Source organism: Hibiscus syriacus, unplaced genomic scaffold (assembly GCF_006381635.1).
Source record: "Hibiscus syriacus cultivar Baekdansim isolate YM2019G1 unplaced genomic scaffold, ASM638163v2 tig00110831_pilon, whole genome shotgun sequence".
NCBI lineage: Eukaryota > Viridiplantae > Streptophyta > Magnoliopsida > Malvales > Malvaceae > Hibiscus > Hibiscus syriacus.
In genome coordinates this window covers 2,788,806-2,810,583 of record NW_024062882.1, presented here as the reverse complement: position 1 = coordinate 2,810,583, position 21,778 = coordinate 2,788,806, and the positions used below count along the sequence as shown (strand labels likewise).

The 21,778-nt window shown below is 34.5% G+C and overlaps 1 long non-coding RNA gene and 3 pseudogenes across 1 annotated transcript; 2 read left to right on the top strand and 2 right to left on the bottom strand.

Annotated features, from left to right (window-relative positions):
* Positions 1-8,216: 8,216 nt before the first annotated feature.
* LOC120142625 lies at positions 8,217-11,013 on the top strand (annotated as a pseudogene).
* A 4,008-nt stretch (positions 11,014-15,021) lies between these two features.
* On the bottom strand, positions 15,022-15,564 carry LOC120142733. The gene is made up of 3 exons (XR_005517880.1): positions 15,533-15,564; positions 15,262-15,446; positions 15,022-15,159 (listed from the first exon to the last, which is right to left on the bottom strand). It is a non-coding gene; the product is annotated as an uncharacterized LOC120142733 (long non-coding RNA).
* Positions 15,565-19,357: 3,793 nt separating this feature from the next.
* Positions 19,358-20,279, top strand: LOC120142644 (annotated as a pseudogene).
* A 341-nt stretch (positions 20,280-20,620) lies between these two features.
* Positions 20,621-21,404, bottom strand: LOC120142808 (annotated as a pseudogene).
* Positions 21,405-21,778: the final 374 nt, after the last annotated feature.

The window sequence follows — 21,778 nt, the reverse complement described above, 5'->3', positions numbered from 1 at the left end:
AGGCCTCAGAGAAGCTATCGGAAAACCAGAAGGCGTAGGTTTTAAGGTAAAAGACCCGAACTTTAGGCGTAGATCTACGCCGTTTGGGGTCCCTTTAGGGGAAACGGGCTTCGGATCGGGGTTTAGAGTGACAAGGCGAGTGTTTCGGGCTAAATGGTTTTTTTTCGGCCACCGCCGGCGGTGGCCGGCATGGTGGCCGGTGCGACGGGGAGACCACCAGAGCTGTGGCCTGATATCTCCCATTTGAGAGAGTTTGAGAGACGAGAGAGAGCGCGGAGAGAGAGGGAAAGTGACCAAATGAGAGAAATGAAGAAATAGAACCCTATTTTCGGCTTTAAATACGAAATTCAAAACGGCGTCGTTTTTCGAAGGATTGACCTGCAAATAGAAGATTTTTAAATCCTCTCCGCAGTCCCTGGTATTTTGAGTCGCAGTTCAATTTGGTCACTACCTGTAAATTGGCCCCCATATTTCTGATTTAATCAATTTGGTCCCTATTTATATTTTTTATATTCTGTGAATTGGTCCCATAACTTTTTATTTGTTCTTTTGCAGTTCATTTTCTAATTCATTAAGCTCAATTTGTTCCAATTTGATCCTAAGTTTTATCTTTATTTTTTATTTTACTTTTTAAATATTTTTTTTAATTTAACCTTTTATTATTATTTTATTATTTCTTTCTTTCATTATTATTATTATTTTTTATATTTTTTATTTATTAACATTTTGATTTCGCTTTTTATCTAACATATTTTGTTTCAGTCATGATTTCAGCCTATCAAATGGTAAGTAATTCGGATCGAATAATTTTAATTTTAATTTAAATTCTAATTTTCGCAATTAAAGACAACCGACAAATTAATTGGTACCGAAAGGGCGGTTCAAGGGTGCTAATCCTTCCTTGACCGTAACCGACTCCCGAACCCGACACGTTTCTGGTACGACGCAGATCAGGTAAGATGGTGTCCGGCCCACCTAAATTCGTTTTAAAGTGGTCGGTGGCGACTCCAATTCATTTCAAGTCGAAGCCCAATTCTGGAGCCCAACCGAAAGACGGTTCCGACAGCTTGGCGACTCCAATTCATTTCAAGTCGAAGCCCAATTCTGGGGCCCAACCGAAAGACGGTTCCGACAATAACAACAACAAAATATTAGAAAAGAAATTGAATTTTAAAAGTATGTCCCAAATAAAAAATATAGAAAAAAAAATTAGACCCCTTGATAATAAGTGTTGAAAAAAATTAGACTTTTAATAACAAATATTAAAAAAATATTGACAAAAAATTGGACACTTACACTAATATTAGAACAAAATAAATTATAAGGGTATTAACCTAATAATAAATATTAGTAGAAAAAATTAAGCCCATAGGAAAAATTAAACCCTTAATAACAAATATTAAAAAAAAGGTAAATTATACCAGTGACAACTCAACTATAGCCATTTTCATTTTGATCACTATTTTTGAATTCTTGTCAATCAGGTCATTCAACTATTAAATGCATTCAATTAAGCCACTACCCGTTAACAGTTAACGGAATTTATGACGTCGCAGTTAGTAAAATTGATATAATGTTACTTATATATTCTACCAATTTGGTCTTAATTTTAATAAATTGAAATAAATTTAATCTTCAAATCAGATTGTATCACGTGTCACTATTCGATTGGAAGATTAATTTATTTTAATTTAAATTAAAGAAGTTGAAATATGAGAGTCAGAATCAAACTTGGGTCTTTTGCGTGGGAAAGCAACAATTTAACCACTAAACCAAACAAACCATTTGGTTTAAAATGAGTCATATATTGAATGCTAGTTTAACCTTAAATTGTTATTATTTTATATATTTTAACTTAAATTCACATATTAAATTAAATTAACATCTTAACATTAAAAATGTATATTTTATTTTTATCTTAACTTAGAAATATATTTTATTCTTATTTTAACTTAAAAATACATTTTAATTTTTATTAACTTAAAAAATAATTTGTTGTTACCTTAACTTTAATATTTATATTTTATTCTTATAATATTTTAAAATTAAGATAAAAATAAAATATATTTTTAAATCAAAACAAAATTAGCATAAATATTTTTAAATTAAAATATAAATAAAATATACATGTTAAGTTAAAAATAAGAATAAAATATATACTTTATGTTAAAATAAGGATGAATTATATTTAATAATTTAAGGTAGACTAAAATATATTTAATAACTTAAGTTAAGAATATAATATATGTAATAAGTTCAAATAAAAATAAGATATATTTTTAAAAGTTAAGATAAAAATAAAATATATATTTTTAAGTTATGATAAGATTAAAATATATTTTAAGTTAAAATAAAAATAAAATATATTTTTAGATTAAGACAATAATAAAATAGATTTAATAATTTAAAATAAAAATAAATACTTTTAATGTTAATATGTGAATTTAAGTTAAAATATAGAGTACTATATAAAATACTAAGAAATTAAGTTTAGACAATATTATCATATGTAATCTTTCCTATACCAAATAACTTGCTTAGTTCAACGGTTTGAAGGCTGCTTCGTTAACCCCATGACCCAAGTTTGATTCTCTTTTCCCTTGTCTCAACAACTTTACTTTTCTTTCCACTAGCGAATTTAATGGGAAATAAATCTATTAAATTAAAATAAATTAAATCCTCTAATCAAGAGACAACGCTTGTAATAATATTTTAGACTAGTGACACGTGACATGATATGATTTGAAGATTAAATTTATTTTAATTTATTAAAATTAGGACTAAATCGATAGAATATATAAGTAATAGTAACAAAATGTGTAATTATACTAAATTTATTCTGTCACGTCAGCACTTCTTTAAAAGTTAATAACAAGTGGTCTGATTGAATACATTTAAATAATTGGGTGATCTGATTAATAAAAATTCGAAAATGATGATAAAATAAAAAATGACTATAATTGGATGGTCACTGATATAGTCATGAGTCTTATAACTTACATAAAATCATTTTTTTAAAGTACTATAATACATTATAAAAAATTATGGCCTAGGCCGGTGTCATTCCTGCCTAGGCCCAGATATGGCTCTATCAATGAGTTTAAAGACAAAAGAAGTGAGTGCAATTTGCATATAACGATTTTACGATAAAAATAAGAGAAACATGAAGATAGTAAAGATGAAAGAGAAAGGGTGAATTTTGAGCAATAAGCATGGTCAAATGTTTAAAAAAAATCACTAATATGCCACATCAGTATTATGTTACGATACTAACGTTTATTAACGGGGAGTGATCATTTTATTATAAATTGATAATGTTAATGATCAATTTGTTACTTTTAAAATTTTAATGGAAAAATTAAAATTTATTTAAACATTAGTGACTATTTGTATGTTTATCAAAGATTAATTTAAAGAGTTTAGTGATATTACCATGACAAGTAGGAGAAAGAGTAGAAGATGAATGCTGACAGTCGCATGTTTCACTTTCATTAATGTACGGTATAAATTTTTTTCAACTTTGAGCTATATCTCATTTTACAAAGGTTACGAGATTATAAAATACATAATATCAAAATTAGTTCTCAAGAATTAGTAAAATTATTATTTTGACCGTTTTTAAAGTATTTTAACCCTTAAAAATTCAGTTTGGGGCAAAATAGTCTCCTCATGATGAAATCATTAGTTTGTAAATGGTTAGCACTACAAAATAATAGGTTTTAATCCTAAAATGAAATGTTGCTGGGGCAAAATACTCCAAAATAAAAAAAAAAAAATTGACTATTTAATCAAACATTATAAGTTTTTTCCCCTAAAATGAAATTGTAACAACCCAAAAGTCAGGTTAGTGACCAAAATAAAAGGGACTTAATTGGAAAATTTTGATGTTAGAGTTAATAGCAAAGTTTGAAAGTAGAAAGGGTATAATGGTCATTTGATATGAAATATTTTTTTATTTTTCCCTTTATAAGGATATGAAACGCGTGGAAATGGGATAAAAAGGAAAGAAAAGTATGGAGACTTGGTTCTCTTCTTCTCCATCGTTGCCTTGAGCTCCATTTTTAAGGTGAGTCTTGGTAAATTGATTATTTCTTAAGTTTTAAGCTTAGTTTTGATTCTTGGAGTGTTAAGAAAGCTTAATAAGAGATTAAAGTGTGTTGAAACTCCAAGATAGATAAGTTATGAAGGATTAAATATGAAGACTTTTTAAGTGAATTGATGAGGAAAAAATTATAAATGGATTTTTAAGTCAAATTTGACTTGTCAATGATCTAATTAAGAAGTTAGAAGTAATAGAAGTGAATTAAGAACATGTTGAATAATTGGCAAGATTTTTAAATTCAAGGGTTCTAATGAGATATTGGATAATTTGATGAGTTAAAGTAATATAAGATGGTTTGAGTAGGTATATTTGAGTTTAATAAATCAAAATAAGTTAGTACAGTGGAAGTTAGATAAATTATGGAAAATTTTCGGGTGAAACAAGTCAGTTATGGGCAGGGGGTATCGATACTGTTCATCCAGTATCGATACTTCAAAGCTAAAATAGTATAAATTGAGCTTAGGGTATCGATACTAAAGGAACATTATAATTGGATGAAATCTTTTAAGAAGTATCGATACCTAAAGGGGTGGTATTGGTACTAGTTGAAGGGGTATCAGTACCAAAGTGGAGGTATCGGTACCATTCTTGATATAAAATTACAGAATCGAAAATGGGTATCGATACCGTGGATGGGTATCGATACCGTGGAAGGGTATCGATACTACAAGCATGAGGGTATCGATACTGTAATAGTAGTACTGATACTACTTAAGTTATGATTAAGAAATAGTGCTTCAGTTAGTTTATATTATAAGAATATTTTCGAGTAATTCGTATCTCGATAATTATTGGATTGTGTATTCGTGTAGATATCGATCGAGAGCAAAGTCTGGATTAATCGACCAAGTAGTAGTCATCGAGAAAGAGATAAGAAATCGATATTGACTAATAAGGTCAGGTGAGTGCATCTTATTTTGATATAGGATTATATGAAAATTGGACTTGCGAAAAGTCTAATTCCTATAATTATAGTGCATAAAGTCCTGAATATAGATATGTGAATGACATGATTTGTATGTATGCATGATTATGTGTTGATATGTTCTTGTATGTGTTATATGATTTATGTAAAAAATACTATTATGTGATAATAGAAGAATATAAAATAAGTTATGTAATTATACGATTAGAAGAGATAAGTCATGTGACAACATATATGTGATACATGAAAATGTAATATAAGCCATGTATATGTGATGAGCCATGTAAATACACGTCTATGAGAAGACATAAGAAAACAAAATATAAACTACATGATAATGAATTATGAGACTCTATTGGAATAGTATATATAAATTAGGGGACATGAACATAAATGATGATACGAACCTATAAGATAAGCGATATAGGGAAGATTTATACTTAAAGGAAACTATGATATAGGAGTTATAGAGTAAAGAACTATAAAGCTCTATGAGAAGGTTATAGGAGTCATGTGAAACTGAACTAAATAATAGATTAAATTAGTATATAAATAATGTGAGATAAGTGATATAGGTTATATGTTATTGTATAGGTTATATGATCTGTATGAATTCAGGTTAGTGTAATAAACCATGTGAACTGGTATAAATGATTTATGTGGGTAAATGGAAAAGTAAGACAAGATAAGTATTTATTTATAGGTTAATATGAGATTATATGAACATGTAGTATAACTCTATGAGGAAGACTTAGGTGCTATATGATTTAGGCATGGAAATGAACCTAAGATATAGTTAGGTTAAATTATTATATGAGAGTATATGGAATTACTATGCGGATTATAAAAGAGTATACATGAGTACATTTATAAGTTTATATGGTATTAATAGGACATATGAGATTATATGCCTATGTTATAATATGACGAACTGAAATAAGTCCAATAACATTGAACTATGTGAACATAGTACATGTGATATGCAATATATGATAATGAGCTATGAGAATATACAAGAATGTTATATGATCTATGTGAAAAGAAGTTGTGAGACTACATGTGCATATGTGATAAACATAAATGATAATGCCCATGTTATGTGATATGAGAGCTAGGGGTATAGTTGGCATGCCAAGAGCCGAGGGTTACATAGGTCTTTCGGGACATATACATAGGTCATTCGGGACATATACATGAGGTCCTTCGGGACAAATTTCATATGCCACTAAGTGGGAATTATACGAGCTGTGGTGACAGCATATGTGCACAACCTCAAAGTACTCACATAAATTACGTTCTCATAAATATACATGGGCTAAAAGAAGATATAAATAAACTTGGTATGATGTTATGTGTGTTTCCTTGTGAATGATATACGCATTATATGATGTATATGTTGTTATGATATGAAAGGTATTATGTGAATCGTATGAAGTTGTTTGTATTGTTTAGGTTAAATGAATCATATGATAGTTAAGAATGTTAAGTACAATAATATATAAAAGATATGAATGAATATAATAATGATAAGGAAATGAGGTTAATGATGATACTGACAAGATATGTAGATAGTATACAATTGATTATATGAAATGTGATATTATTTTGTGTGATATCATTGATATGAAATTTTCATGCATTGTTAATTAGTTAGAGTTTCGTTATATGTTTTTTATGCCTCACTAAGTCAATGACTTAGCGTGTGATGTTTCATACGTAGGTTCCGAGATGATGAAAAGGGATCGAAGATAGGCAAGACAAATCAGCTTCTCCTTTCCAAGAATCAAATTTCATAAAAACATTGAATCATATGTATCTTATAATATTGATTGTAGGTGGCATGTAAATAAATATTTATTAGATTACGCTCTGATCAGTTTTGTAAAACTATATGATGGTATTCAATACAAGATATTTAGTTTTAATGGCAATTTGAATTATCAACTATTTTGAAAAAGAAAACGTTTTGAAAAGTCAATGTGACACTTCAGACTCGTATTCGGGTCGGGTACGAGTTGGGGGTGTTACAAAGATGTTGGAGGCTAAAATGCTAAGAAAGAAATAAGAGTCAAAATGACCATTCTGATTAACATTAAGAGATTATAAAATAATCATTAAATTTATTAAATTATTATAAATTGTGATCATAAATGTCAATATGATCATTTTTGTAATAATTCTATAAACTTAATGGTGTTTTATAACTTTTGAAAATTAAGTATAAAAGATCATTATAGTATAGATTAAGGACATTTTGTGTAGTTTACCCAAATTTTTAGTTAGATTAATATCATATAGGGTAAACTACACATTTAGTACTTAAACTATCAGATTTAGTCTATTTTAATACTTAAACTTTTAATTTTTTCAAAATCATACTTAACATTTAGTTTTCGTTTCATTTTAGTACCTCTTCGTTAAAAACTTTACGTGTTTTGTACCTAAACTATCGATTTTGGTCTGTTTTAGTACCTAGACTTTCATTTTTTTCAAAAATTAAAGTTACATTTTGAACGAGATGCTAAAATGAAATAAAAACTAAACTTTAGGTATGATTTTGAAAAAAATAAATATTTAGATACTAAAACAACTAAAACTAATAATTTAGATACTAAATGTTTAATTTAATCTAAGTAATGCCACTATGGGCAGGTAGTAGCTAGGGCTGAGCAACGAAATTGAGAAAACCGAAAAATCGACACGAACCGAGTAAAACGTTCGATTCGGTTTGGCATTATACGGTTCGTTTTCGGTTCGGTTTAAAGTCTTCATTTTTTTTATTCGGTTCGGTTCGGGTTTTCCATATGGAACCTATTTGTTCCATATTAAACCGAATAGGCAATTTTTTTAAAAAAAAATTATAGTTTTAAGTGATTTTTTCATTGAAAAATCGAAAAATCGAACTGAACCGAAAAATTCGAACCGTTGAAAAATCCGAACCGAACCGAAAAAACCGATTTCGATTTTTTCAATTTTTTAACCATTCGGTTTCGATTTCGATTTCGGTTTAAATATTAAAAAACCATTTATTTCGGTTCAATTTCATTTTTGATAAAAAATCGAATCGAATCGAATCGAACCGAATACACCCCTAACAGTAGCGGCTCAACAACTAAGGTCGATCAAAATATGCCCCAATTTTTATAACAACAATATTTCTCTCCACCTTTTAGCTCAAATCGACCAGAATTCACACTGAACCGACCGAAAACCCTTTTTTCCCATTAAAACCAAACCCCGCGAACCGTGATGGAGGAGAAACGCTGGGACGCGGGTAACCCACCGGCGGGGCCGAGGGGCCGAGCTCGGCGGAACCGGATTCGACATCAACGCGCCGTCGAGGTGGAGCGCTGAAGAGAAAAGCCAATTCCCTTTCCGGGTTGAGCTCTTCATCAACGCCGTCGAAACGGGTTACTCGAGAGAAGTCAAGCTTGATCTCCTACCCTCCGGTTAACCATTACGGTCCTTTAACCAGGGCTCGTCAAGGGGCGCCTGGTGGAAACTTTGCCTTGGGATCGGATGGCGCGAAGCTTGAGGAGGCAAGAGTGGTGAAACAAAGTGTGAAGGCCGAAGATTTGGAGGAATTGAATAAGGCAAGTGAAGAGTTGGAGGCTTTGGGAGCTAAGATTGAGGCTGAGTTTGAGGCCGTGACATTAATGCGCATGTTGTTCCTAATCATTGCGGTGAATTTTTCTATTCCCCCTTGTTTGGTTGATGGGAAATGGAAGGAAAGGTGAACTTTATCGTTTGCAGCTTTAGTGTTACTTCTTTAAGTAGGAGCTAGTGAATTGAGAAATTATGTGGATATTTTGTAGGTGTTTAATTCGGTTTGAATTGAAGCCGTCATAATTGTGCAAAACGAAAAACTAAGATCAACTCCTTATTATAGTTATTCACAAGGAAATGATAATAAGTATCCTTCCAGTTTGTTCTGCTAACTTCTTATCAGCCACGCATGAGAATTAGACCTTGCCATATTAAACACAACATGGAAAAAATAAGTAAAATATGACACATCATCAAAAAGAGAATAAAAATTTCCCACAAATACACGATTACGTCATTGATACACAAATTGGAAAAAGAATGTTAATCTTCGTTCTCATTAGCGGAGTGCAAGCTAGGGAGCTAAATAATTTTTCCTCATTGGAAGGCTCTTATTCGATTCTATAACCATCGGAAAAGAAGAAACCTAACTATTTGATTCTTTGGTGTTTCCGTTTCTGTCAGTTTTTTGTTTTCATCCTCTCTTTGTACTCACAGGATGGTTTTCATGGACAAAGATTCACCATGTGGAGGAGAGTATCTTGCCTTCTTTATTTAATGGAAAATCCCCAGATCATACCCCTGATGTATACATGGAGATTCGTAATTGGATTATGAAGAAATTTCATGCCAATCCAAGTGTGCAGATTGAGTTGAAAGATCTGGAAGATCTTGATGTTGGTCACTTGGTAGCTAGGCAGGAAGTATTGGAGCTCCTGGACTACTGGGATTTGATTTAACTTTCATCCATTCCCTCCAGCTGGTTCAGCTGTACCCAAGGCCAATGTGGCCAATAAGGATTCTTTGCTTGAAAAATTGTTTCACTTTGAGGAAATTGAATCACACCCAAAAGTTGTTACAAGGTTTAACCTTTCAACTTCATCTGTACCGTCTGGGTTTCTTCCAGAATCTGCGCCTGCTGAGGACTTGATGGCACCTGAGGGGCCATCGGTTGAGTACCATTGCAACTCTTGTTCAGCTGATTGCTCTTGGAAGCGCTATCATTGCCAGAAGCAGGTGAGTTACTGAATGCTAACTAATAAATACTTGTCTAAGCCTCGAATTATTTAGTACATTACGAAGAGAAATTAAGTGCACTTATTCTTTCCGAGTGTTCTTATGGCGTAGTCAATATTTCAATCTTGCCTTAATTGTACTGATATATGTTCTTCATTTTTCACAAGTCCTATATTTCTAAGAGAGTAAGAGGGAATTCTACTAAAAAATCAATTTATATGAGATCTTCGGCTCAAGCCAAATGGTAAATAAAACGGGAAATGGACAGACCTTTTTAGCTACCGCTTCTTGTCCAACAAATAAGAAATGAGCATAAATTCTTTGTACCACCAATGCAATCTGTTTACTTACAGCGATAACCCATTGATGTGAATGATCAAAATGGAAAGAATAACTTATTAATTTTGTTTATTCATTTATTGACTTATTGTTCCATTTCTTTATGATGTAATTACATTTGTATTTGACAGGCTGATTTCGACTTATGTTCTGATTGCTTTAACAACCGGGAGTTTGGCTCTGGCATGTCATCTTCGGATTTTATTCTCATGGAACCTGGTGAGGCCTCTGGTCTTAGTGGTGGCAAGTGGACAGATCAGGAAACCCTCCTCCTCCTCGAGGCACTTGAACTTTATAAAGAAAACTGGAATGAGAATGCGGAGCATGTCGCTATGAAAACTAAAGCACAATGCATACTACACTTAGTTCAAGTACCAATTGAGGATGTATTCTTTAATAGCGATGATAACAGAGACATCAATTCAAAAGAAACTGCTGGACCAGCTGGCGATAGTGATGAAACATCTGTCCCTAAAGTTGTCCTGGAAACAACAGAGAGTAAGACTGCTCCTCAGGAGGATCAGTCCCAGACTACACCAATGGAGACTTCAAAACCTGAAGATGGAAATGAAGTGAGAGCTAGCGAGGAAACGTCAAAACCTGAAACTGTAACTTATGTAACTGGTGGTCAAGAAACGTCAAAGCCAGAAGAAACGAACTTGGCAATAAAGGAAAAGACAGCAGAAAATTGTGCACTTGTGGCACTAAGGGAGGCATTTGAAGCTATTTTTTTTTATAGAAGTTGGAGGTCTCATTAAAAACTCCCTTCATATTCTCTCACATACTTAAAAGTATGTTGAAGAACATTAGAAGGAAGAAAAGAGTGTCTCATATTTTATTAAATAGAAGACCAAGTACATATGGTAACATCAAACCCTCATAACTGGAATAAACATTATTACAACCCATAACACCTAAAAATCTTTCATCTTCAAACAAAAACCCCCTAAGACATAATCCTATTTCAAGAATACACCTCAAGATGAAAGATAACATATCAAAATAAAAATCAACAATTACAACCACAAACTAATAAAACATCTATGAAAATTGTTGCCGAACAATCACGATCCAATTGGAGGAACAAGTTCTAATGAAATATCGCAATTTTCAGAGATCCAAGAATTAGGTTTGAAGGAAGGATCAATTTCATGTACCAAGATTTTAAATAAATTAACACTGACCTTCAATTCCAACATCTCATCAATTTTCCCATGAACATTTGTGAGTATTTGAATTTTAGCCCGATCAAAGGACGATGGAAACTCACAACTGTTGTCAATTGCTATTAACTTGTCCCAGTTAGTTGCGATGTTTTTGAAAGTATCCCAATTCCAAGTGTGAAAAAGAATACCTGCACAAACTAACCACACGCGCCGGCACTCCACCACAAGGCTCTTTGACCAAGATTCCACTCTGGAAAACCATTCTGCAAGAGTCTCTAGCTTATCATCCTTCACTCTTCTCAATGAATCAGAGTCTTCATAAACCATTAGAACTACATTTCCAGCAGCTCTCATTAGCGTGAAACTAGCTAGTCCTTTGGCTTGTATTTGGTTAGCAAGATTACCAATTTTGATAAAATTCTTGCACTACCCCATAAGACAATTACTTAACACGTGAAGTTTGTCTTCGTCCACAACACCCTCGACTTCACAATGTTTAATCCTCGGAAAATCTTTCATCCCAGACTTACGTTGAACAAACCGTCGAGGACTTTCGCCAGTAAGACTGTCGGGGTTTATATTTAGCCAAAGAGACTTTAATTTTGTTGCCGTAAATATGAACGCCATTCATGTTTGATATCGCTTTCCTTGTTTCTTCAATAGTAGCAAAGCGAATGAACCCAAAGCGACTTCCTTTCGAATTCCTTTTGTTAAGAATGAATGCATCAATAACATGACCGTAAGTGCAAAATAAAGATCCGAGTCTATTCTAATGGATCTTCTCCGGTAGGTTCTCAATGAATAACGAGATGCATCCACTTTTACAGCCATTACTACCATTTGTGTGACCTTCCTTCCACCTATTTTGAAATCCGTTTCTTCTCCTTCTCGCTACTTCAGAAGATTTTTCATTGGAGTACCCCTTCGTGGTGATCTCCTTGATTCCATGGTGATCAACATCAGCTTCAGAAAGGGCTGGAGTTGCCTCTGCTGAAGGAAACTTCTCAGTCTTAAAATTCCCACCTTGTGAAGGAGATCTTCCATTGTCGTCAATCCTTACAACAGGTGTTTGACAGTCTAAAGTTACTTTAGCAAAGCAATTTTTCAAACGTCTGGATGATAAAGGACTTTAACCCGACCTCGTTGAATTTACTCTTAAATTTTGCTGATTTTGGTGCGTAGGAGACTGACTGTAGGTAGTGCCGTCGGCCTCAACTGTCCAAGGCCAAGGCGGCTAGTACATCGTTCATATTAGAACGTGCGGAAAGATGGAAATTACTGAATTGCCTCAATCCGACCATCATACGTCTGGTGAAGGCTCGCTTGTTCCATTTCCGAAACTTTGTCCTCTCCTATTCATTCCCCCTCTCACGTTTTTCCTTGCTGGAGTAGGAAAAAGTGGTTGCGTCGACGGGTCCAAAGAAAGTACTAGTACGGTTCACAGCGGCTGCACCTACCACGGCTGTTGCAGCTAACCCACTAGTTCGCCTGTGTTGAGACGGGCGTATGGGTTCCATGGTGAGATCTGGGTAGCTGGAATAAGAGTTACGGTAAAAAAAAAAAAGTTCACAGCGGCTGCACCTACCACGGCTGTTGCAGCTAACCCACTAGTTCGCCTGTGTTGAGACGGGCGTATGGGTTCCATGGTGAGATCTGGGTAGCTGGAATAAGGAGTTACGGTAAAAAAAAAAGAAAGTTTGGAGGATAGGGTAATTTCTTGCCGAACCAGTTCAGTGAAAATAGAACCGATTCTCGACACTATGGAAGGGGGGTTTTGGTCGCGAGAAGAAGCTGAGTCCGGTGGTGAGGCGGTGTCGACCACGAGCGGCGGGAAGTGGCGTAAATCTGCGGTGAACTTCGTGAAGATCTGCGTCGATTGAATGTCTCAATTGCAAATCTAAGGCCAGATTTGGAATCACTGTGGGCCGGCAATCTTCCCAGGAAAAAACAGCTTCAAACGGTGGTCGGAGTATGGCGGTGGACGGCTGACGGCAGCAGCAAACGGCGGTCGACGGCAGCAGCATACGGCGGTTGGCGGCAGCGGACAACGGGTGGATGACGGTGGCGAAAATAATTCAAAAACGCCTGGGCTATGGGCTCTAGAGAGAAGCGGGACCTTCTCTCACATCTATTTCCGCTTTTAAAACTATATAGACATTCAAAAAGCACAAATAGAACACTGTCAATAAGCAATGGCATTTGAAGCTATTGGTTATAATTTAACGTCTGAAAGCTCACACTCATTTGCTGATGTAGGAAATCCTGTCTTGGCATTGGTAATTTGAATGTGTAAGTATTTAATTTAGGTTTTGTCAATTGATGTATATGAAGGGAAAACTAGTTCATTTAACTATCTGAATTTATCTAATTTTTACGTGGCTTCTGAAATAGTTTTCTTATCCTAAATTTTATCTGGGACTATTTTGTTTCTGCTTTTAGAATAACTTTAGAGCCTGTTTCCCAACCTCCAATGTATAAGATATGGTGGCTTGCTTTGTAATCAAATGGATGATCAAACCTCAAAATGCTGTCCTATTGCAGTTTGCTTTTATGCCATCAACAATTGTTTTTCATGGTCCTTTTTTTGGTCCTTTTAAATGATTGCAATGCCAGTCTTTTATAATCTATCATGTGCTCTGTACTTGTTTATGAAACAATCCTAAGCACATCTGTATAAAGGTTTGTTTCATTAATCTTTATAACTTAACCACATGATCTGAGAGGTAGATTAACCTATGTCAAGCTTATATTTCCTTTATCAAGTTTTGAACATTATCTGATGTTAGAGACACACAGTGTTGTCAATGATACGGGTAATTGGGATGCTCAAAATGTGAAAAACTCGGAAGACAAAAGCCTCTAGGGGGATCAGAAAAGTTCATTAAGAAACCATGGTTATATCTGATATAGAGAAAAGGGAACTCCAAACCCAAAGATTTACGACATTTATAACAACAAAAACAGATCTGTCTGTCCACAAAATAGAATACACAGGGTTATATCTGATTTTAAGATGCCCTAAGAATTTGGTACGGCTATGGTGTTTAATTTTCATCACCTAAAATTCATCATCCAGGTCCCACAGTATCAACTACCAGAAGGAATAATTCAATGATAGACACAGGCTCGACTGTTTCGACTAGAATAGGATCGAAGGGAGAACAATAACCATCTGCTCCTTCGTCCTATGATCATGCGATGTCAGTCGATCCCGTAATTTAGGCAGCAGTAACTGGATTACTCAAAGATTAATCAATGGTGTGCTGGAATTAGCAAAAGGTTGATCACAAATGAATTTGCTACGAGTTCGGTTTGAGTAAATTCCCAAGCTCTTAAAAACACCCATATGATTAGCAACGCTAATGCTAACGTGAACTGCAACTATAAAGGGTACTCACCTGATAAATCTCGTGAGAGATGAACATAGTATTAAGAATGGAAAGAGAAAAAAATCTATTCACAAGTCATATGAATAGAGTCTGATTGGCTCCGGTGGAGGAAACATTGTCCTAGCTAGAAGGTCGAATTGAACTACCTGTAACAGTTGGGGGTACGTATTGGTTCGAAGGTGTAGGAGTCATGGGTCTCAACATTGGTGGTCTTGGGGCTTTAATGCTCATAGGAGGCCTTGCAAATGAATTCGCAAAGCTTGTTACAACTCTGTTTCTAGCATTTGGTGGTGTCATTGCTCTAGAGGAGGAAGCTGGCAAGCCCAGTTGAGCGGCAATTATCTGTGACCGCTCAAGGAAAAGCCTCTGCCTTGACCTGTCCAGTTGCTCCTTCACCCTCATCACAACTCCCTCCATCTCATTGAAGAATGCTAATTTGGCTTCCATCTTAAATAACTGCATTGAATTAAAGCCCGAGAAAAACTTAGGTTTTGCTCCAGTTGGAATGTTGGATATTTATGGGAAAAAGAGATTGCATGTATTTTGCAACTAACAAACCTGTTTTTCTATTAATGATGCAGCAAGCTTTCGTATTTAGTCCTCTTCCTGATCTGCTAGAAGTTTCGCCTTCACTGCTGCTGCTGAGAGTGCCGTAACTGCAGCACGCTTTACTTTATCAGTGCTACGATTATCTTCTATGTCCGTTGAGTCACAGTTCAGGTTTTTACCTTCTTTAATGTTGTCTGCAAAAGACAATAAGATATTGAGAAGCGTTTTGCAGTAGAGTTGGTTTTGTAAACAAAATATTCATACAAGAAAAGAGAGAAACCCGTGGTTACTCCATTTTCATTTCCAGAATTTAAGGTGACTGGTAGGTGAGGCTCAATCTTTTCTGAAGGTTGTGGAACAGATGCCATTTCATCAACATCATTTGATGCCCTCATCAGGCTCAATAGATTTTCTACCAGGACTTGGTTTAATAGGTTTTTGCTCATTCTTCGAGTCGGATAGAGAAGAGGAAGCAGTCTCTAGATTTTCTGATGCATTTGCTGGTTTAGATTCTCCCGCAGGAATCCATGCTGCTGCATCACAATGCTCGTTCTTTTTCATTGCAACCGAATCAGATATATCTACTTCCTCCACTGCTTCTGGAGGCTCAGAAGGCTCTTTCATTGTTATATCTGCAGCAAAGAATAATACATTGACCTTTACCAAAACATTTTCCATTACTCACACTGGATAGATCACAGATCGATCAGTCAACTATATGGTTATTCCTGTTTCCTTCAAAGGCTTGTTAGTAATCATTTTATATATAGAAAATGACATAATATTAATTGAATCTCCTAAGTCACACATTGCATGTTTAATTTTAAAATACCTATTTTGCAAGGTATAGCGAACATACCTTGATCCTTCATCTTTGGTGGGAGCTTTCATTGAAAAATTACAGAGACATGTTCTCCCAAATTTACCTTTTCGTGCCCCATTAATTTCCTCTTTGTAGTGCAAAGTTCTTTTAAGAATTGAGCATACCTTGGTACTTGTCGAATTACTTCAAGAAGAGGTATGTTGACCTGAACTTTTTGGAACACCTCTAAGATCTCATTTTCTTCAGCTCTTTTATCATGCTTCATCAACCTTGATGGGAAGGGTGGTGAAGTGATTTCATGAGAAGAAAGAGAAGGATGTGAGTCAGATGTACCTTGTATTTCTAAAGGTGGCATGTCCTCTTGTTCTTCCTGATGTGAGACTTTTTTTTGCTAGAACTTCGTGTGAGATAACTTTTCCACTTTGGAGTGTGATGACACTAACATTTTTTTCTCGGATTTAACTCCGTTTGAGCAGGTAGTCTTCCTTGTGATTTCAATTTTCCCATAGTTTGAGCTAGTCGGCTTACTTGGTTATCTAACTCTTGAAGATGTGTTTCGGTTTGGCTTTGGGATTTTTCTTGGGATGCAATGAACTTTTCTTGTGAAATTGCTAACTTCCCTATGAATTCCTCCAATGATGGGTTTTACGTTTGCTGTTGAGGAGGATAAGTTGGTATTTGATTTGCCGCATAGTTGAAGTTTGGATTGTCTAGCTTTGTGCATATCTCACATGCTCTTGTTGCTCCAGATTTTCCTGCAACAAGTGAATTAACTAATTCAGTTAATTTATCTAACTTATTTTTCAAGGGAAAATATACTTATCTCGTGAACCCATCGGCTGGGTTCACTTGAAAACTGTTGAGAGTTGCCTCCCATGATTGAAATCAATTCCCTTGCTGTTGTTGGGGTCATGTTGACTAATGCTCCTCCACTGGCGGCATCCACCATTTTCATCTCCATTGGTAAAAGGCATTCATAAAAGGATTGAAGTAACGTTTGCTCACTTAATCCTTGTTGCGGACAATGTGCGCAAAGCTTTTTAAATCACTCCCAATAGTCATAAAGACTTTCTTCGTTTGCTGAATGGAAAGAATGCTCCTTCACAACTCGCTTACTTTAGCCGCTGGAAAGAACTTGACAAGAAAATTTCGATTCATGTCAGCCCATGAATTAACTGAATTTGGAGGTAAATAAAATAACCAATCTTTAGCCAAGTCGACTAAAGAAAAAGGGAAAGCTCTCAATTTAATTTGATCATCGGTAACTCCCTGTGGTTTCATGCTAGTGCAAGCCATGTTGAATTCCAACAAGTGTTTGTGCGGATCTTCAGTGGGAAAGCCGTGGAAGGTGGGAAGAAGATGAATGAGTCCCATCTTTAATTGAAACGGAGTCCTGCAACTAGAAAAATTAATGCATAATGGCGTCTGAGTTGGGAAGAAGATGAATGAGTCCCATCTTTAATTGAAACGGAGTCCTGCAACTAGAAAAATTAATGCATAATGGCGTCTGAGTGACAGGTGTTGTGACTAGTTCTCGAATCGTTTGTTCTTTTGCCATCGGAATGTTGTATGTGTCTGCTTCGATCTCCAGATCTAGATCTACTAATTCACATGGTTTTCTTCTGGTCATAAATAAAACACTAGAAAAATAAATCAGTACTTGCCATTAGTCCCCGACAACGACACCAATTTGATAACCGTCGTTTTGCTATCAAAATAATTTCTGACCTCTTAATAAATAAAAAGGAAAAGATAGTATAGAGAAGCAGAGTCAATCCATAGGGACTATGGTGTTTCTAACTTAATAAAACTCTTTCTTGATTTTAGAAGAAGAATTCCATATGAAGTTGAAAAGATATATTAAAATAAAATAAATAAAAAGGAAAAATAATATAATAATAAATATTAATAGTAATAACTATAAAAGGGGGATTTTTAAAAGTTGTTTTTAAAATAATAATAAGAATTAAATAAAAGAAAAATAATTAAATAAACAAATTAAAGAGATTGAGATAAAGAGAAACTTATTGTGAAAGCAGCCTCAGACTTCAACTTCACCTCAAATTCCTCGGATCATCGAAGTATATTTTTACTTCAAGATTCACGTCGGTTACTGCAAGAACAATTCTTCGTTGCCAACTCGGATTGTGTCGTTTCAATAACAACTGATTCCGATCTCAGTTTCCTCTTAGCAAACAATTTTGCTAAGTGTGTTCTCGGGAAGTTGAACATGCTTCAATAAGCAAATCATTCTTCAAACGTTAACCATAACAATATCCAGACCAATGTCGAAATCGTTTTGACCTGAAAAGTAAGCTCATAAAACAGAGAGAAAATCCGAAGCGATTTAAGTACCTTACAATTCTCACGTTTGGAATTGAGCCTTCGCTTTAGCCTTTGGCTTGAAAGAAAATTGGCTAAGCATAACCAAAGTGATACTTAGCATAATAGAAAAGTATGCGAAAAATAGAGAGAAAAGGAAGATTTTATTCTCAAATGAGAGAGATATGTTTCTAGGCTCACCCTTAGAGGGTATTTATAGCCTTAAAATTCCTAAAATTAAGCTAAAACATCTTAAATCCTAATTAAAACACTTAAAACTATTTAAACTAAAATACCTAAGAAAATAATATAATATTCTAAATCCTAATTAAAACACTAAAACCTATTTCAACTAAAATACCTAAAACAAAGATAAAATATAAAAATAATATCCTAAAACTTAATTAAAAATATTAAAAACCAATTTAAACTAAAATACAAAGATAAAATATAATGTTTAAATATTATCCTAAACTTGAGTTTAATTCAAATCCAAATTCCAGCCAACTTTGATTCCGAAAATAAAAAACTGCAGAATTGCGTCCTTTTTGTGTAATTTCCAGAATCTTACATCCTGTACAGAAAATAAATTAAAATAAACAAATAAGCCACAAAAATCAATGACTAAAGAGTATTTTAAAAGTAAAATATTAACTAAAATAAACACTTATCAACGATCGATTTTCTAACAGAAAATGACGAGTTTAGAATATATTAATAGTCGGGTAAACATTTTATAACTTTTACTAGTAGAGGGACTCAACAAAACAATGGTCAATGGTTGATCTATTATGTAGCTTTTGTAGTCGATGACTCAATAAAACAACATCTTATAGCAGGGGACAATTTGTGTATTTTACCCATATTTATAACTATTTCCTCTTTATAAATTGAGAATATATATTATATATAGCTTATAGTGGAAGAAATTTTTATACAAAAATGGGCATGTAATATGCGTCTTTCAACTTTCTCCTCCTCCTACTGGTCATGGTAATATCGCCAAACTCTCCAAATTCAAATTCAAATTTTAATTTTCTAATCAGAGCTTAATCGATACGTGAAAATTTGTAGGCTATAAGATCTTTTGTTTAGAACTTTGTTACAGGATTAAACCTTTTTGCAGTACGAGGATGGAAGGGTAGATTCATTATCTCACATGGATCAATCAGTGATGGTGTTTTTCACCTTGAAAGATCTTGAAGTCAGGAACTCGATATCCATATATTTTCGTAAGAAAGTCTCATCGACATCGCCTCTATTTTTGCCTCGGGACGAAGCCGAAGCCATTCCTTTCTCATTAACAGAACTCCCTAATCTGTTTCGGTTCTTCTCTTTCTCGCAAAACTCTCCCCAGGCCAAAGCAATGGAAGCTACACTTCGAGAATGCGAAACTCCGGCAATCAAAGGGGAGATCAAATTCTGCGCTACGTCGATAGCATCGATGCTTGATTTCGCTATAAGTATCATCGGATCGAACTCCGATATCAAAATCTTCGCAACCGAAATCATATGAAGTCGTGCACCCTTTTCCAAAACTATACTATACTAAAAGAACCGGATGAGATACTGGCTTCGAGGATGATGGCTTGTCACACGATGCCCTACCCTTATGCTGTACTGTATTGCCATACCCAAGGGACTGAAAACAGTGTTCAAGGTATTATTGGGTGGTGATAACGGAGATCGGGTGAAGGCAGTGACCGTTTGTCATATGGATACTTCGCAATGGAAACACGACCATGCGTCGTTCCGTGTGCTGGGGATCGAGCCCGGAACGCCCGGTGTTTGCCATTTCTTCCCGGCAGACAATTTTATTCTGGTCCCAGATTATTGAATTTGTAATAAGTGTCTTTGTCATGATACTTTGGTTGTACTAGATGATACTTGAGCTCCGAGACCTCGGTTAACCTGAGTCCCAAGACTTGCACAATAAATGTTACGATGCAGTATATATTGCATTGTAACATTCAGTGCGTCAGTGTTATAAAAATATTTTATGTTCGATTCGATGTTTACATTTACATAAAGCAAATTTGATATTTTTTTCCAAATTATTTGAGAATCCATTTTAATTTCTGCTAATAATAGGATTCATAGAACATTTCATAGGAAAACACACCTTTTACAATAGCATAGACATTCTAAGCACACATAAGCATCATATTGTAATTATATTACCATCTCATTCATGTGCTTTCTATAAAGCACATATGAGAGTTCTTACAACATCATTGCCACCATAAGATGTGATACTCGGTATCGGTTCAAAATCACTAGTGAATGATTCTTACCATAAGAAGTGATGCTCGGTATGGGTTCAAAATCACCGGTGAATGATTTTTGGCCATAAGAAGTGCTCAGTCTCGGTTCAAAATTGCTAGGAAAAGTTTTCTTCACTCCTTTAAGATCAACATCATCGCCTCCATAAGAAGTGGTGCTTGGTCTCGGTTTGAAATCACTAGTGAATGATTTCTTACCATAAGATGTGATGCTCGGTCTCAGTTCAAATTCACTAGTTAATTTTCTTCACTCCTTTTAAGATCAACATCATTGCCACCATAAGAAGTGGTGCTTGGTCTCGGCTCAAAATCAATAGTGAATGATTTTGACCATAAAACGTGATGCTCGGTCTCGGTTCAAATTTACTAGTAATTGATTTCTTCACTCCTTTAAGATCAACATCATCGCCGCCATAAGATGTGGTACTCGATCTCGGTTTAAAATCACTAGTGAATGATTTCTGGCCATAAGAAGTGGTGCTCGGTCTCGGTTCAAAATAGCTCTCCAATACTCTCCACCGTCTTTCCTATCTGTACAATGGTGTCTGCAAACTGCGTTCATATAAACATGTATGATTAACCATACAAATTAACAATATATATATGTATAAATACTAAAGAAATTATATTATTAATACCAAACTGTCATTTGTTTAATCAAGTTTGCAAAGTCAACTTACCAGGAGAAGGGACAGAAATGTAAAGAAGGGAAGGAAGGTTTTCATGGCTTATTAATGGAATGAACCTAAAGATTGATATATGGATATCAACTTCTACAACTCTTATGGAGTCGATAAACAATTTCCTTCTATATATATAGAAGAAGTAATAATTTATTTAAAAAAAAATTCAGTCACATCATAATTTGTAGAGATATTATTTTTGGTATTCATTTTGTCCATTATTAATAATTAAAGGCATAGGCAGATCTGCTTAAGAGACTCCTAAAGTAAGAATACACATGAAGAAGATGCTGTGGAACTGATTAAAACCACCTAAAATAAGAATAGACATGAATAGGGAGTTAATGAAGACGGTCGACACTCATTTTATACAGGACATCAAGAGTTTTTATTACAGTATTTACATAGTATATAAT